Consider the following 20,300-nt stretch of genomic DNA (forward strand, 5'->3'; position numbering starts at 1 on the left):
GAATGTACTGTGTGGACCACTCGTTCAATATCTGAAAGAAGGCTTTTTTAGCCTCACCCCCGTGACTACTCGTCACGAGTCTAAATTTAGAAGGCACTGTCCCTTGAGGGGGAGCTGGCGCGTTACTTTCTACGTCATCTGTTACAACTCGTTCAGGATCCATTACTATATAAAAACATATTTGGAAATGTCAAGAGTCATCACACTATCACAATTTTATATATGGCATAGAATCAACTAAACCGTAGCTCTGATACCAACAAATGTAACACCCCTAACCCCTAACCATCGCCGGAATAGGTTAAGAGACATTACCGGACTTATAACTCAATTCAAAACAATCGTATATCAAATAACATCTTATGTCAATCAATATCATTCATTCACATCAATATATACTGAAATCAGTCATACAAAGCTTAAATCATGCATTCGGGACTAAATTGGTAACATATTAAAATTTTGAAAACTTAGAAAAATTTTCACATTTCAAGTGTCACACACCCATATGAACAGGCCGTGTGCCTCAGACTACTAATAGACACGCCCGTGTCTAAGACCGTGTGAAAGTAGGGCATACATACTGACTTATGTCACACTACTACGGACATGCCCGTGTGCCAGGCCGTGTGAAAACTGTAGGGTATACTGACTTATGCAACACGGTCAAGTCACATGCCCGTGTGCTAAGCGTTATGTTGTTTAGGGGGTATACTAACTTGTACCACACTATCGGTCACACACCCGTGTGTGAGGTTGTTTGGATTATACTGAATTCAACTTCATTTTCACACCAGGGGACACACGGCCGTGCAACATGACTGTGCGTCACACACGGTTGAGACACATGCCCGTGTTCCTGCCTATGTGGACAAAAAAATGCTATTTACAAACCTATTTTCCACCCTATATACACAAGCATTTTCAAATATAATTGACCACATTTTTACAGCTCAATAAACAGCCAAAATAACCATTTCAATACAGATTATAAGCCATATCAACACTTACCACATGCATAATCCATTCATTTAACATCTGCATATCAAGATTTCACTTGCATAATTTCATTCCTTCATTCCTTGCCAAAACACACCATAATTGAACATTTCAATTCAACCAAAACATAATATCAAAATAACCCAAATCACATGGCTTACTTTTACACAAAAATATACCAAAGTCATGATATCAAGTAACATAACTAACATCTTTCAAGCTAGCCTATACATGCCATATTTACATATATCCACAAGAACAAAAGTACCAATCGAAAATTGGATACTGTGCTATACAACTCTAACTTGTCCTAAACAAGTGAGCAACGAGCCTCTATAAAACATAGAAAAGAAAACCAAGTAAGATTTAAAGCTTAGTAAGCCTGTATAATACATAATTAAACTTATCATTTGCATATAATCAAAGCAGCATTAAAAATGCCAACAATTTGATTAAGTAACTCCTAATCACAAGTATACATCACATGTTAGTAATTTTACAATTTCATGAAACCATCCATTAATACTACACCTTGTATCATTTTAAATTCACATATCATACATATAACATTAATAACACTTATAACTCGTAGCTTATTCGTATGAACAGTATTTATGCCCATTGAACCTATTAGAACTTCAAAGGATAATCGAGTGAACAATGTCAGTAATCCGTCAATTCATCATCATCTATGCTCTTTCGAGCATTGATCGGTAAGCTCTTCCTGAGCTGATGAACAGTAAGCTCTATCGAGCTGAAACGGTAAGCTCTATTGAGTTGAAACAGTAAGCTCTATCGAGCGGATCAGTAAGCTCATATGACCTACAATGGTAAGCTCTATTGAGCTGAACACAATAAGCTCTTTCGAGTTGATATATCAGTAAGCTCATACCAACTGTGGTGAGTTCGTAAAAATGCAGGAGCTCGACCAAAACGATAATCCCAGTATCATGTCACTCGTATCCAATAAATTCATATAGTTCAAACAGGTCTCGATAACATATCCATTATATCAATAAAGCATTCATACTTCAAGTATTTCAATTATACATATTCATTTCAATAATTACAAGTATAGAAAAGTTTGATTCTAATTATACGAACTTACCTTGAGTTGCTAGGACGAAAACTATCGTCTATTCGCCAACCTTTTTTTTCCCCGATTTAGTTTCGGTATTTGTTTATCTTGATATATATAGTATCAAATTAAGTCTTTCAAACTTTCATTCAATTCAATTTATCCTAAAACATTCATTTTGGCTAAATTATAAATTTACCACTGGACTTTTAACTACTTTGCAATTTAGTCCTTAACACATAAAAATGCAAAATTACACAATTAGGCCATAACCCAAGATAGTCGAATTTCCTATTTACTACTAGCATCCCAAATCTTTCATTTTTTCACAATTTAATCTCTATTTGACATTTTTTTATCAAAAATCACTTTATAAAACTTGTAAAACTATCATCAAGCTTCCATAATCTACATTAAACATCTAATAACTCAACTATTCGACAATGGCATCATTCAAAATCTATAACAATTTCAAAAATGAAGGTACGAGCTAGCTAGATTAAGCTGCAATGAGCTCAAAAATGTAGAAATCATTAAAAACCGAGCTAAAACAAACTTGCATGGTCAAGGTGAAGTGACCGAATATTTGATGCTAAAAAATGGCTATTCTTTGCCCTTCATTCGGTTTGAGAAGATGAATGAAGAATACAAATTTTAATATTGTTTTATTAAATTAAACTTAATTAACTAAATTACCATTATAACCTTGTTAATATAAATTAAACATCATTTAAACAATGTCCAAGAATGTCCACTTACATAATAAATGGACTAATTACATAATAAGGAAATCCATATTCATAAACCATAGCTATTTAATACTTTTAAACAATAGAACTAAACTTTTATGCATTACAAAATTTAGTCCTTTTTACCGAATTAAGCATTTAAACGGTAAAATTTCTTTATGAAACTTTCACAAAATAATTCTATCATGTTGTAAACTTTAATAAAATAATAAAATAAATATTTTGACTTCAGATTTGTGGTCCTGAAACCACTGTTCCAATTTGACCTAAAAACGAGTTGTTATAACTCTCCCCCTTAGGGATTTTCGTCCCCCAAAATCTTACCGGCAAAAAGGTTAGGGTACTATTTCCACATAGCTTCTTCAGATTCCCATGTAGCTTCCTCAATCCCATGTTTATGGCAAAGAACCTTCACTAGAGTTATACATTTATTTTTCAACTCTTTGATCTCACGAGCCAAAATTTTGATCGGTTCTTCGTTATACATCAAATCAGCTTGTATTTCAACATCTATCGGTAAGATAACATGTGATGGATTAGATCTGTATCGACGTAACATAGAAACATGAAAGACATTATGAATCTTTTCAAGTTCTGACGGTAAAGCTAGTTGATATGCTACGGGCCCTATTCTTTTGGTAATCTCATACGGCCCGATAAAATGCAGACTCAACTTTCCTTTACGGTCGAATCGAAGAACCTTTTTCCACTGTGCACTTTTACAAATACTCGGTCCCCGACTTGAAGCTCAATTTCTCTATGTTTCAAATCTGCTTATGATTTCTGTCGATCTGAAGCTGTTTTTTAAACTGTCACGAACCGTTTTCACTTTTTCTTCAGTTTCTCTGATCAGTTCAACCTTGTGAATCTTTTTCTCACTCATCTCAGTCCAGTATAACCGAGTTCAACACTTGCGGCCATATAAAGCTTCACATGGTGCCATCTTTATACTCATTTAAAAACTGTTATTATACACGAATTCAATTAACGGTAAGTATTTTTCCCAACTACCCTCAAACTCTAAAATACAACATCTCAACATGTCTTAGAGAATCTAAATAATTCTCTCAGTCTGAGCATGAAAAGCAGTACTGAAATTCAACTTAGTTCCTAAAGCTTCTTGCAGTTTCTTCCAAGATCGCGAAATAAATCTCGCATCTCTATCAGAAATAATAGATAATGGAACTCCGTGTAACCTAACAATCTCAGAAATGTTGAATTCAACTAATCTATCAAGTGAGTAATCTATATGCGCTGGTATGAAATGAGCAGATTTCGTTAGTCGATCAATGACAACACAAATAGCTTTTTCTTTTTCGGTGTTTGAGGCAATCCCAACACAAAATCCATTGGAACTCTATCCCATTTCCACTCGGGAATCATTATATGTTGTAATAAACCTGATGGCACTTGATGTTCAGCTTTTACTTGTTGACAAATTAGATATTTCGAAACAAACTCTGAAATATCCCATTTCATACCCAACCACCAATACAGCTGTTTCAGATCGTTATACATCTTGGTACTTCCCAGATGAAAAGAAAAATGACTACTGCATGCTTCATGCAAGATTTTTTGAATTAGCTCTGTATTTTTTGATACACAAATTCTATTTTGGAACATTAAACAGTCATCAGTTCCAATATGAAATTCTAAATCAGAATTAGACTCACATTGAATTTGTTTAGCTTTTAATTCACGATCATCTTTCTGAGTTTCACAAGTTTGTTGAAAAAATACCGGTTTAGCTCTTAATTCAGCTAAAATAGACCTGTCATCGCATATCATCAACTGGGTGTTCATTGCTCATAATGCAAATAATGAATTTTGATTCAAGGCATCAGCAACAACATTAGCTTTTCCTGGGTGATAATCAATCACAAAGTCATAATGTTTCAATAACTCAAGCCATATTCGTTGTCATAGATTCAAATCTTTTTGTGACATCAGATATTTCAAGCTCTTGTGATCCGTATAAATGTGGCACTTTTCACCGTATAAGTAGTGTCACCAAATCTTCAATGCAAACAGTTGCAACCAACTCTAAATCATGCGTTGGATAGTTCTCTTCGTGTAGTTTCAACTGTCGAGAAGCATAAGCTATAACCTTTCCTTCTTGCATTAGAACACATCTCAGTCCATTTAATGATGGATCGTTGTATATCACAAATTCCTTCACTAATTTCGGTTGAACCAAAACTGGTGCTTCAGTTAACAGTACTTTCAATTGTTCAAAACTTTGCTGACATTTTTCTGACCATTCGAACTTTACATCTTTTTGTAGCAGTTGTGTCATTGGTGTCGCAATCATTGAGAATCCCTTCATAAATCTTCTGTAATAGCCCGCTAGGCCAGGAAAACTACGAACTTCTGTAATATCCCGAATTAGGTCCTAATCAGAATAGTGGTTTTGTGACCACAAATCTGAGATAGAAATAATTATTTTATGATTATTTTGAGGTATATGATATGATTGCATGATTGTGTGAAAATTTCATGAAGAAATTCTATGCATAAAGTGCTTAATTTGAAGTTAGGGACTAAATTGAATAAGTTGCAAAACTTGCATTCTAGAAGTTTCTAGTATAAAATTGCTTTGAAATATTAATTAGGAGGTCTTAAATAGCAATTTGACCAATTTCAAAGTTTATGGACAAATATTGGACATGAATGGAATTTTTGGAAAGTTTAGTAGTAAGGGCATTTTGGTCATTAGCGGTAAAATGAATTAAAATACAAAATTAAAAGCCAATTTTGCTCATCTTCTTCACCATGGACGTGTATACCAAGGGAGACTCCATGTCTAGGGTTTCCAAGCTTCCAAGCTCGATTGTAAGTCCGTTCTAGCCTCGTTTTTAATGATTTTTACGTGTATACCAAGGGAGACTCCATGTCTAGGGTTCATATTTGGAAAAATACCCACAGGAGAAATTTGTGTATTTTGGTGTTTTATGAAATAATATGAGGTTTTAAATTATGTTAGACAACTTGTGCTACTCGGTTTTAAGTGAAAACGAGCAAAAGGGCTTAATCGGTAAAAATACGTAATAGTCATAATTACATGTTAGAGTGAGAATTTGATGTTGCCATAAAAGGGAAAAATGATTAGCATGTCATAAAACATAAGAAGATAGGATGAAGTTTAATTTCCGAACCTTGGGGCAAAAGTGCAAATATTCAAAAGTTTAAGGGTCAAAATGAAAATTTTTAAAAATATGATTTTTGGACCCGTATGAATAGTGTGACTAATTATTAGGCTAAATTTGATATTATAGATAAAGGAAATCGAGATTTGGGCTTAAATCGAGAAAATACAAGGTTATGGACTAAAATGGTAAATTGTTGTTTCTGGATCGAGGTAAGCTCGTATGATAATAATAATGCAATGTTATGTTTGAATTATATTTCTTACTATTATTGCATATATTTTATGATTTAATATATTGGAAAAGTTGATGGAATGGTGTTTTTGATGTGGAAATATGACATGAAAGAATGTTACATGAAATGCAAGAAAATGAAGATACATGACAAGTGATATATGAAATATGTGATATATGTTATGTAAATTCTTAAAAGCTGATTTGATATTTGAGTTGTGTCTTATTATACTATGAATGGACAATTGGTACTATGGATAGTGAGATCGACACTTCGAGTAAATTCGTACATAAATAATCTATCGATTCTTTTTTATGTTATTATATTTTGATATGATATCAAATGTGGTTGCCTATCAAATGGTTATTTGATGTAAATTATGAATTTAAATTGATTACGGACAATTTAGTAAAATGTTGAAAAGTGAGGAATTTCCCGATTGAACCTTCAGAATAAAAACGATATGAATGATCTATTGTGAGGTCGCATGTGTAGTACTAAGTGTAGGGTACTATGCGTACCCGAAAACTGTGATCACGTGTGTAGTACTAAGTGCAGGCTACTACGTGTATTAGATGGTGAGGTCACGTGTGTAGTACTAAGTGCAGGCTACTACGTGTACCAGACTGTTGGTCGCATGTGTAGTACTAAGTGCAGGCTACTATGCGTACCAGATAGCTTCGGCTACAAGTGTGGAAATGGGAAAATGTGCAGGCAATTGTGTATCTGTTATTATTCCGATGAGTTCACTGGGAAATCGATTAAATGAAAATACATGTGAAAGTGATTATGTGATGAACAAGTGCAAGTATATGTTTATTTGAATTTATGAGCAATATGCTCAATATTTGAGCGAACCTCGGTAAAATGGAATGGATTAAGTGAAATTGTGTAAAAGTGAACTTTAGTAGTAAAACAGTATTAGACAGCAGCAGTGCATGACTTTGAAAATTCACCAAAAATTGTGTAAGTTGAATTAAATTTAAAACAAATTATGGAAATAAATCTTAATGATTTTATTTTCACATGAAAGAAACAGGGAAGCAAAAGAATTCTATATTGTGTGATATTTGAATTCTTGTGAAACAGGGTCTGAATGAATTCGAGATCCCTTGTTCTGACTTTAGAAATTCACCATAAATTTTACAAAAATTATTGAGAGTCATACCTTACATGAATGGATTCCTTATTGAATCTAATTTTTAGGGAAACAAACAGCATGGTCGTTGGAATTCCGTACAGGGAGAAATTCGGTTCGTAGTGCACAAGGGTCAGAGTAGTCATACCCTAAAATAGGGGAGACTTTAACTAATAAACTGTACTAAATGGCCCGACCAAAAATTCTATAAAAAAATTAGTAAGTAGAAATATGAGTCTAGTTTCATAGAAAATTTACGGAATTGGATTTTTCATTTTTTAACTTGAGATATGATTTTTTTAACACCGGGACTCCAGAAAACAGTCTGTCCTGAATATGTGTAATTGTACAATTATAGTGTTTTATCTTGAAAAGCATGGTAGTAATTGCTTATTATTTTCATATGAACTTACTAAGCGTAAAGCTTACCCATCCTCTCCAGTTCTTTAGTATTGGCAGGTCGGCTCGGGGTTGGAGATCATCGGAGGCAAAATCACACTATCAAACTATCATTTTTGGGAAAATTAGTTCAAATATTAGAAATATCAAGTGAGTTGCATGTATAGGAAGTTGGTTTGTGATATGTATTTTTATTATGATTTTGACCATACGTATCAGTCTGCATTGAGTTATCGTATAAAATCATGAGATGTGGTCCTTATCCTTTATGGTTTATAAGTTTAATTAATCGTGACATGTCCTATGTTTTGATGTGATGATATAGTGAGCTTTGTTTGTTATGCATGTGTTCGAAAAGTTTTGAATTAAATGAAATTTTATGGCCCAGTTTTCGTCTATGTGTATTGTTAAGTCTGGTAATGCCTCGTACTCTATTCCGGCCTTGGATATGGGTAAGGGGTGTTACATTTAGTGGTATCAGAGCTATGGCTTAGTCGATTCTTGAACTAACCTAGCATGTGCAAAAGTCCAGCTATACATGCCAATGATCCATGATAGTGTGATGTCTCCCAACGCGTATGAGCACCGTCTTGCTTAGACAGAGGTACTCTCCAACCGAGCTGCACTGACCATGTTCAATGTGATGCGAAGGTGTTTGAATAAAATTACGATTATGACGAGTCTTAATTTAGAAAAGTATGAATAAAAGTTTATGATATATATATAAGTGATAACACGTGAGATGAAAGGTCATGTTGTGATAAACATCCATACTTGCTTGATGCTCATATGATGTAGTGCACTTGGCTTACTTGATAAGATAAACGGGATAAATAGAAATTCGTAGAAGTATGAGTAAAAGTTCCTAATATCATGATATGAATGAAAATCACATTGCCTTGATTGAACGTTGAATGTTGATGAATGTCAATGATATTTTTTATGAGATAAATGATTATAATGAAATGAATTTATCTATGTTAAATTATTTAGACTGAATTATGTGATTGTGATTATATGTATATGATGATGCATGAAACAAAAGTTGTGATTGTGATATAAATATCAATGTTTGTTTGACCCTTATATGATGTCATGAGTATGATTTGTTTGAGTAGATGAATGGATAAGTCAAGCTATCCAGAAAACATAGGATGCATGCATAATTATACTTGACTAAATGAGATAACTGGAAAGTGAGCATTAAATCAATATGAATGTTAGTTACTCGAAATGAATAACATGATTGAGATATGATTGCTATGAAGAAAATTGTGTTACATGTATATGTATATGAGAGTCAGAGGCCCTACGACCCCTTTCCCCTTACCAAAGTGGTGTTTTATAATGGAATTTCATGAGATTTATACTAAATAAGTTTTCGGTTGAGAAACCAAAGATTTCAGTGCTAGAATAATTATAAATATGATTCGAGATTGAAGAATGAATTGATAAATAAAGTCAAAGCTAGAAAAGTATCAGATTGGCATAAGGATTGTTGGAGTTATGCACTGTTCCAGTTAGAGAAGAAATTTATTTTGATAAATCGAATTACTAAGGTACAAGGTCGAGAAAAATGCAAATAAAAATTTATTCAGAAGTAGTCTTCTTTAGTGAAAAGTAATATGAAATTTGTAACACCCCGAACCCGAAACCGACACCGGAGTCGAACACGAGGTGTTAACTGACTTTAACCCCTTATAAAATTAATTTTCCAGACACTGCCCAATCTGTGTACTAGTCGTTTTAAAAATCATATCTTGAGTTTCGTAACTCGAAAATCAGCTTCGTAATTTTTCCCAGAAACTAGACTCATGTGCCCATCTATGTAATTTTTTCTAGAATTTTTGGTCGGGCCAATTAGTACAGTTTATTAGTCAAAATCTCCCAAGTTGCAGGGGTCGACTACACTGACCTTTGCCCATTACGACTTAGATATCTCCCTGCACGGGGCTTCAATACTGATGCCGTTTGTTTCTATGAAAACTAGACTCAGAGAGGAATCTGTACATATATTGTACAACCCCTAATTATCTCTGGTTAATTTATAATGAATTTCCAAAGTCGGAGCAGGGAATCCAGAAACCGTTCTGGCCCTGTCCCACAAAAATCTGATTATCTCTTAATATACTGCCCATATGATCTTTTCGTTACTTCCTCATGAAAACAGACTCATCGAGCTTCGATTACATAATTTATTCATCAATTAATTCCACTCCTACTATTTTTAGTGATTTTTCAATCTCATGACACTGCTGCTGCCAGCATCTGTTACGAAAGTAACTAGGTCCATTTCATGCCTACCCTTGATCCAACTCAATCGAACATTCGTGCCATTTTCGCATGGCTTAAAGTTTACATGCCAAAGTTCAAACACAACGTAATAGCTTATACATGCCAAAATGTTCTTCTAAGCCAACTAAGAAGAAAGTACCAAAACTTGCTATCCGGTGTGATGACTTCGATCACGGCCTGACCCCGCAAAAATAGATGAGTCCAAGCAACCTATAATGGGTGACAAGGAAACACCGAGTGAGTTTATAACTCAGTAAGTCATAAGCAAAGCACTACCATCCATCAATAACATTATCACAAGAGGAAACAAAATGGAACGAGACAATTTACTCCATCCATACCGAACCATACCATAGTTCCTCCAACCTATCGATTCAATTTCATATCAATTCATGCATTCACATTCCATATACTCATCAATAGGACATTGAAGCATTTTCATAAATCAATTTATTTTCGTTACAATCAACGACTAAACGGCCTTTCACCCATCCTACGATAAATTTTATGTACGTGACTTCAAGTATATTTGTCACATAGGTTCAAACTTACTGAGCTCAACACCAAGTATAAGCATAGCACCTATTAGCCATGTAGTCAAGACACTTACCCGATCCGCTGTCCGCGATCGACTCAATAGTGTCGCACACATAGTGTCCATAATGATTCACGAATGTATATTGAGTCCGCACACTCAGTGCTATATAATCAACTCGCACACTTAGTGCTACGTAATCAAATCGCACACTTAGTGCTACATAGTCAAACTCGCACACTTAGTGCCGCATGGTCAATTCGCACGCTTAGTGCATCATATTCATTTCGCACACTTAGTGCAACATAGTCAAATCGCACACTTAGTGCTGTACAATTTAATCCCGCGCACTTAGCGCCAATCTCATGGTCATAAATGGTTATACCCGCACGTTTAGTGCCGAGATCAACAACTCAGTACATCTTACCTCTTTTCTTTTCATTCAACAATTTCGTCATCACATACGTACATGCATATATATGTATATTTATTCATTCCATTCAGCATCAATACATAAACATTATGACCATTTGAAATAATACCAACTACATGCTTAATGACTTACCTCGTGTTGGGTAAGACGGTTCCAACTCGGCTACTCGATAACCTTTTCTTTGCCTTTGCTCGATTCACCTCCTTTAACTCCTTGAGCTAAATCAATAATTTAACTAGTTTAACCATCTTGCTAAACATTCATACTTCAATTACACATGCATATGTATGTTTGTATATTCGGTAATGACAATGGTAATTTAGCAACCCTTAATTTAACTTATAATTGTTCATAACACATTTAAAGCATCCACTCCATTCCATCATTTTAAAGCACATACATTACTCAATATTATCCAAATTCACATTCGGCATTTTCACAAACACACATGCCGATTTCATTCACTCATCTCTAATGTTAATTAAGAAATGCCGAATGTCACCAACTAAATGGCATACACGCACCTATAGCTCATTCGGCCTTCACCCTTGCTAGTTTTTCCCATTCTTTTGTCGGTTATATATACATAGTCCTAAGGTAGTATCACGAATGGGCTTACATATATATGTATATATATATATAGCCGAATATGCAAAGCTTAAACTCAACATCACATAAGCTCCTAAGTGATGGCCGAATATGTATATCTATATATATTCATCAACTATACTATTACCTTTAATTTATCTAATCACACAATTTCATCTCATGAATACTTGACCCATTTCTCACAAAAATGAAACAACAACTAAAATGAACATCCCATTTTTACCCCATATGGCCGATTACTTCATTAGTTACCAAGCTAACAATTCAACAATTTCAACCTCATTACAACCTCTACCTATCCAATATAACATGAACACAATCCTCCACCCCTAAATTAGATTCGGCAATCACTTAACCCTTTTTAACGTCAACTTTCAAGTTAAAAGCAATTAACCACTCACCATATCCTAAATTACTATCCATTTTAATGACATTAACACATCTACTAAGAGTTTCAAGCTTCTTGGCCGAATTTCAACCTCAAAATCCTAAGTCTAATCTATAGGATGAGTAGAATTTGAACTAACCATCTCAAACATGCATAGATTTTCAAGAATCATTCAATACATACCTCATTCTAGCCATCTTCCAAGCCAAAATCCAATAACCAAATCTCCCTTCCTTCTCCTCACTCACGGCAATAGCCAAAGAAAAAAAAGATGAACACTCCCTCTTCCCTCCTTATTTTATTCATCTCTCCCTTTTTAATTCCTTTCTTTAATTTATTTTAATTTACTTACCAATATTAAATAATAAACAACATAAACTTGGAGGAATGGAGTCATGCTTGGCCGGCCACTTATCAAGAATTGGGCACTTTGACATGCAAGCCCAAACTTTCCTATTTTAATACTATTTGGTCCTTACTTATTTACCTATCAAAATTTTCTAAGTCTCTCAACTAGATCCTTTCAAGCAAAATTCACATTCTTAATACAAAAATTAAAACATCAAATTTTCACACAAGTACTATCACACATATAAGATATGTAAATAAAATTTTAACTAAATTTTATGACTTGGTTTTGTGGTCCCGAAACCACTTCCCGACTAGGGTAAATTTTGGGCTGTTACAACTCTCCCCCACTCAAGAAATTTTCGTCCCCGAAAATCTTACCGGTAAATAGGTTTGGGTATCATTCTTTCATCGAGCTCTCGGTTTCCCAAGGAGCTTCCTCGATCCCGTGTTTGAGCCATAACACCTTTACTAACGGAACCCTTTTGTTTCGCAACCCCTTCACTTCACGAGCTAGGATACGCATCGGCTCTTCTTCATAACTCATATCAGCCTGAATTTCAACCTCTGATGGGCTAATTATATGCGATGGATCAGATCGATAGCGTCGAAGCATTGAAACATGGAAGACATCGTGCATCCTTTCAAGTTCAGGGGGCAAAATCAATCTATATGCAACCGGCCCCACTCGTTCAGAAATTTCGTACGGCCCAATGAATCTCGGGCTCAACTTGCCTTTACGGCCAAATCTGAGTACCTTCTTCCAAGGTGACACTTTAAGAAACACTTTATCTCCCACCTGATATTCAATGTCCTTTCGTTTCAAGTCTGCATACGATTTCTGACGATCTGTGGCTGCCTTCAGACTTTCACGGATTACCTTTACTTTCTGTTCGGCATCTTTAATCAAATCAACTCCGAAAATTTTACTTTCACCAAGCTCGGTCCAAAACAATGGCGTACGGCATTTACGACCGTACAAAGCCTCATAAGGTGCCATCTTAATACTTGATTGAAAACTATTGTTGTAAGCGAATTCAATCAAAGGTAAATACCGTTCCCATGAACTACTGAACTCGAGGATGCAACATCTCAACATATCCTCAAGTATCTGAATTATCCGCTCGGATTGACCATCGGTTTGGGGGTGAAAAGTGGTGCTAAAATGCAGCTTGGTACCCAAAGCTTCTTGCAATTTCTTCCAAAATCGTGAGGTGAATCTCGGATCTCTATCCGACACGATAGAAATAGGTACTCCATGTAATCTCACAATCTGAGAGACATACAATTCGGCTAGTTTATCCAATGAAAGATCCGTACGCACGGGGATAAAGTGAGCCGACTTAGTCAGCCTATCAACAACAACCCAAATCGCATCCTTCTTACTTGCGGACAATGGCAGTCCGGACACAAAGTCCATTGTGACTCGGTCCCATTTCCACTCGGGTATCATGATCGGCTGAAGTAACCCTGAAGGCACTTGATGTTCCGCTTTCACTTGTTGACATATTAAACATCTCGAAACAAAGTCAGAGATGTCTCGTTTCATACCACGCCACCAAAACCGACGTTTCAAGTCGTACATTTTCGTGCTCCCCGGGTGAATTGACATTCGGCTACAATGGGCTTCGTTCAGAATCATCGGAATGAGTTCCGAATTCCTTGGAACACACAAACGACTTCTAAACCTCAAACAACCATCATCATCAATCTGAAACTCCGATTCCTTGTTCGGAACACACTCAGCTCGTTTTGCAACCAATTCATCATCGACTTTCTGAGCTTCACGAATTTGATGAGTCAATAATGGTTTGGCTTTTAATTCAGCTACTAACACATTGTCAGGTAGAACAGACAAGTGTACATTCATCGCTCGCAAAGCAAACAGTGATTTCCGGCTTAAGGCGTCCGCAACCACATTAGCCTTTCCCGGGTGGTAATCAATGACAAGCTCGTAATCTTTCAACAACTCAAGCCAACGTCTTTGTCGCAGATTCAAGTCTCGTTGAGTCATCAAATATTTGAGACTTTTGTGATCCGAAAACACATGGCACTTCTCACCAAACAAATAATGTCGCCATATTTTCAATGCAAACACAATGGCGGCTAGTTCGAGATCATGGGTCGGATAATTTCTCTCGTGTGGCTTCAATTGTCTCGACGCATAGGCCACAACTCGACCTTCTTGCATCAATACGCAACCCAACCCAAGTAGGGATGCGTCACTATAAATGACAAACTCTTTACCCGATTCGGGTTGCACCAAAATTGGAGCTTCAGTCAAATGAGTTTTCAGTTGATCGAAGCTTTTCTGATATCTCTCTGTCCATTCGAACTTAACATCCTTTTGAAGTAGCTTCGTCATTGGTGTGGCTATCATCGAGAAACCTTTGACAAATCGTCGGTAATAACCGGCGAGCCCTAGAAAGCTACGGACTTCGGTAACATTTCTCGGAGGCTTCCAGTTAAGTATGGCTGAAATTTTGCTCGGGTCAACTCGAATACCCGATGCGGATACCACATGACCCAAGAAGCTAACCTCTCTTAACCAGAACTCACACTTACTGAACTTAGCATATAACTGCTTATCCCGCAAAATTTGCAACACTAGCCTCAGATGCTCAGTATGTTCGGTCTCATCTCTTGAATAGACCAAGATGTCATCAATAAACACAACTACGAACCGATCCAAATACGGCCTGAAGATCCGATTCATCAAATCCATAAACACCGCAGGGGCATTAGTGAGCCCAAACGGCATCACTAAGAACTCGTAGTGACCGTACCTCGTTCTGAAAGCAGTTTTGGGTACGTCCGAATCTCGAATCCGCAACTGATAATAACCCGACCTCAAATCTATCTTTGAAAACACCGATGCTCCCTTTAATTGATCAAACAGATCATCAATACACGGTAACGGATACTTATTCTTTATCGTCACTTTATTCAGTTGACGATAGTCAATGCACAACCTCATGGTTCCGTCCTTCTTTTTCACGAACAATACTGGTGCACCCCAAGGTGAGAAACTCGGTCGAGCGAAACCTCTATCCGTCAATTCTTGTAACTGAGCTTTCAACTCTTTTAACTCGGTTAGTGCCATACGATACGGAGCGATCGAAATAGGCGTAGTTCCAGGTACAAGCTCAATACCAAACTCTACCTCCCGAACAGGTGGCAAACCCGGTAACTCTTCAGGAAAAACATCCGGGTATTCACAAACCACCGGCACCGATTCGGGTTTCTTTTCTAACTCCTTGTCATCAAGTACATACGCGAGGTATGCTTCGCACCCTTTCCTTACATATTTCTGGGCCAACATTGCTGATATTACAGCTGGCAACCCCCTTAAGTCCGCAGACTCAACTCGGATTATTTCGTTATTTGCGCACCTCAAATCGATAGTCTTGCTTTTGCAATTCACAACCGCATCATGCGCGGTTAACCAATCCAAACCGAGAATAACATCAAACTCGTTGAACGGCAAAAGCATCAAATCGGCCGGAAAATAGGATTCTCGGATTATTAGAGGGCATCTCTTACACACTTTATCAACAAGTACGCATTGACCCAAAGGGTTTGATACTCGAATTACGAGCTCAGTAGACTCAACAGGTATAGTCTTACTGGTTGCTAAGGTTTCGCATACATATGAATGAGTAGAACCAGGGTCAATCAATGCAATCACATTAGTATCAAAGAGAGTGAAGGTACCAGTGATGACGTCGGGGAGGATGCCTCCTCTCGTGCGCGAATGGCATATGCTCTAGCAGGAGTACGGTTCTCGGCTCGATCGGCCGTATCAGAGGCCCCCTCTGACTACCACCCCTGCCTCCTAGAATTCTCGGTGGTCTACCTCTAGATGTCACTCCACTAGGTCTTGCACCTTGAATCTTATTCTTCTCATCCAGCTCCGTGCAATCTCTAATGAAGTGGTCCTTCGAACCGCATCCGTAACAGGCCCTGCTAGTAGACTTGCCCCAACATTCACCTAGGTGTCGTCTTCCACATTGGGGACATTCAGGTTTCTCGTGACGATTATTGCCCACACTAGCTACCGAAGTAGCTCGGGAGCCCATCGATGGTCTTGCCCTGATGGAAATTCCCGCAGTTGCCCTCGACTTATTAATGTCCTCCCTGAACTTCTTTACAGCTGAGAACGGAGCTTTACCTATCGATCTTTTACGATAATCTCTAGCTTCAAATTCAGCCTTCCTCTTCTCCTTTCCAAGTTCTTCCGCCTTGCAGGCTCGTTCGACTAGTGTTACGAATTCTTTTATTTCCAAAATACCCATTAGTAGCTTTAAATCTTCATTCAATCCTTCCTCGAATCTTTTGCACATAGCAACCTCATCAGCTACACACTCCCGGGCATACCTACTGAGTCTTACGAATTCATGTTCGTATTCAGATACAGTCACACGGCCTTGCTTGAGTTCCAAGAACTCCTTACGCTTCTGATCAATGAACCGTTGGCTAATAAATTTCTTCCGGAATTCCGTTTGAAAGAAGTCCCAAGTTACTCGCTCGTTCGGGACTATGGAAATCAAGGTCCTCCACCAATAGTAGGCTGAGTCTCGCAACAAAGATACAGCACATTTTAGACATTCGTCGGGTGTGCATGACAATTCATCGAACACCCGAATGGTGTTATCAAGCCAGAACTCGGCCCTTTCGGCATCATCAGTTACTATGGCCTTGAACTCCTCGGCCCCACTCTTCCTAATCAAGTCTACTGGTGGCTTACTCAGCCTCACAGGATCAGTGACTGATGGCATTACAGGCTCTTGGGGTGGATTATTCAAATTTGGGAATTGTTGGACAGCCGGGTTGGTTCGGGCATATTGCGCGACCCACTCATTCATCATGGTAAAGAAGGCTTGTTTAGCCCCCTCACCTTGATTATTCGCAGATGACTGAGGTTCAACAGGCGGCGTCCCTTGTGCAGGAGCAGCCGCTACGCTCTCAACGTCATCCGCTAGGGTTCTTTCTTCACCGGGGTCCATTTACTAATCAAAACAAAAACATTTCAACCGTCAGAAGTCATCACACATTTAAACATTAACATTCGGCATGTATAGCTAGACTCATACGCGCTATGGTAGTCCTAGAACCGACTAAACCATAGCTCTGATACCAATCAAATGTAACACCCCGAACCCGAAACCGACACCGGAGTCGAACACGAGGTGTTAACTGACTTTAACCCCTTATAAAATTAATTTTCCAGACACTGCCCAATCTGTGTACTAGTCGTTTTAAAAATCATATCTTGAGTTTCGTAACTCGAAAATCAGTTTTGTAATTTTTCCCAGAAACTAGACTCATGTGCCCATCTATGTAATTTTTTCTAGAATTTTTGGTCGGGCCAATTAGTACAGTTTATTAGTCAAAATCTCCCAAGTTGCAGGGGTCGACTACACTGACCTTTGCCCATTTCGACTTGGATATCTCCCTGCACGGGGCTTCAATACTGATGCCGTTTGTTTCTATGAAAACTAGACTCAGAGAGGAATCTGTACATATATGGTACAACCCCTAATTATCTCTGGTTAATTTATAATGAATTTCCAAAGTCGGAGCAGGGAATCCAGAAACCGTTCTGGCCCTGTCCCACAAAAATCTGATTATCTCTTAATATACTGCCCATATGATCTTTTCGTTACTTCCTCATGAAAACAGACTCATCGAGCTTCGATTACATAATTTATTCATCAATTAATTCCACTCCTACTATTTTTAGTGATTTTTCAATCTCATGACACTGCTGCTGCCAGCATCTGTTACGAAAGTAACTAGGTCCATTTCATGCCTACCCTTGATCCAACTCAATCGAACATTCGTGCCATTTTCGCATGGCTTAAAGTTTACATGCCAAAGTTCAAACACAACGTAATAGCTTATACATGCCAAAATGTTCTTCTAAGCCAACTAAGAAGAAAGTACCAAAACTTGCTATCCGGTGTGATGACTTCGATCACGGCCTGACCCCGCAAAAATAGATGAGTCCAAGCAACCTATAATGGGTGACAAGGAAACACCGAGTGAGTTTATAACTCAGTAAGTCATAAGCAAAGCACTACCATCCATCAATAACATTATCACAAGAGGAAACAAAATGGAACGAGACAATTTACTCCATCCATACCGAACCATACCATAGTTCCTCCAACCTATCGATTCAATTTCATATCAATTCATGCATTCACATTCCATATACTCATCAATAGGACATTGAAGCATTTTCATAAATCAATTTATTTTCGTTACAATCAACGACTAAACGGCCTTTCACCCATCCTACGATAAATTTTATGTACGTGACTTCAAGTATATTTGTCACATAGGTTCAAACTTACCGAGCTCAACACCAAGTATAAGCATAGCACCTATTAGCCATGTACTCAAGACACTTACCCGATCCGCTGTCCGCGATCGACTCAATAGTGTCGCACACATAGTGTCCATAATGATTCACGAATGTATATTGAGTCCGCACACTCAGTGCTATATAATCAACTCGCACACTTAGTGCTACGTAATCAAATCGCACACTTAGTGCTACATAGTCAAACTCGCACACTTAGTGCCGCATGGTCAATTCGCACGCTTAGTGCATCATATTCATTTCGCACACTTAGTGCAACATAGTCAAATCGCACACTTAGTGCTGTACAATTTAATCCCGCGCACTTAGCGCCAATCTCATGGTCATAAATGGTTATACCCGCACGTTTAGTGCCGAGATCAACAACTCAGTACATCTTACCTCTTTTCTTTTCATTCAACAATTTCGTCATCACATACGTACATGCATATATATATGTATATTTATTCATTCCATTCAGCATCAATACATAAACATTATGACCATTTGAAATAATACCAACTACATGCTTAATGACTTACCTCGTGTTGGGTAAGACGGTTCCAACTCGGCTACTCGATAACCTTTTCTTTGCCTTTGCTCGATTCACCTCCTTTAACTCCTTGAGCTAAATCAATAATTTAACTAGTTTAACCATCTTGCTAAACATTCATACTTCAATTACACATGCATATGTATGTTTGTATATTCGGTAATGACAATGGTAATTTAGCAACCCTTAATTTAACTTATAATTGTTCATAACACATTTAAAGCATCCACTCCATTCCATCATTTTAAAGCACATACATTACTCAATATTATCCAAATTCACATTCGGCATTTTCACAAACACACATGCCGATTTCATTCACTCATCTCTAATGTTAATTAAGAAATGCCGAATGTCACCAACTAAATGGCATACACGCACACCCACATGTATAAAAGTCATCCACACCACCTATAGCTCATTCGGCCTTCACCCTTGCTAGTTTTTCCCATTCTTTTGTCGGTTATATATACATAGTCCTAAGGTAGTATCACGAATGGGCTTACATATATATGTATATATATATATATAGCCGAATATGCAAAGCTTAAACTCAACATCACATAAGCTCCTAAGTGATGGCCGAATATGCATATCTATATATATTCATCAACTATACTATTACCTTTAATTTATCTAATCACACAATTTCATCTCATGAATACTTGACCCATTTCTCACAAAAATGAAACAACAACTAAAATGAACATCCCATTTTTACCCCATATGGCCGATTACTTCATTAGTTACCAAGCTAACAATTCAACAATTTCAACCTCATTACAACCTCTACCTATCCAATATAACATGAACACAATCCTCCACCCCTAAATTAGATTCGGCAATCACTTAACCCCTTTTAACCTCAACTTTCAAGTTAAAAGCAATTAACCACTCACCATATCCTACATTACTATCCATTTTAATGACATTAACACATCTACTAAGAGTTTCAAGCTTCTTGGCCGAATTTCAACCTCAAAATCCTAAGTCTAATCTATAGGATGAGTAGAATTTGAACTAACCAT

The sequence above is a fragment of the Gossypium hirsutum genome, chromosome A06 (assembly GCF_007990345.1).
Source record: "Gossypium hirsutum isolate 1008001.06 chromosome A06, Gossypium_hirsutum_v2.1, whole genome shotgun sequence".
NCBI classification, from domain to species: Eukaryota; Viridiplantae; Streptophyta; class Magnoliopsida; order Malvales; family Malvaceae; genus Gossypium; species Gossypium hirsutum.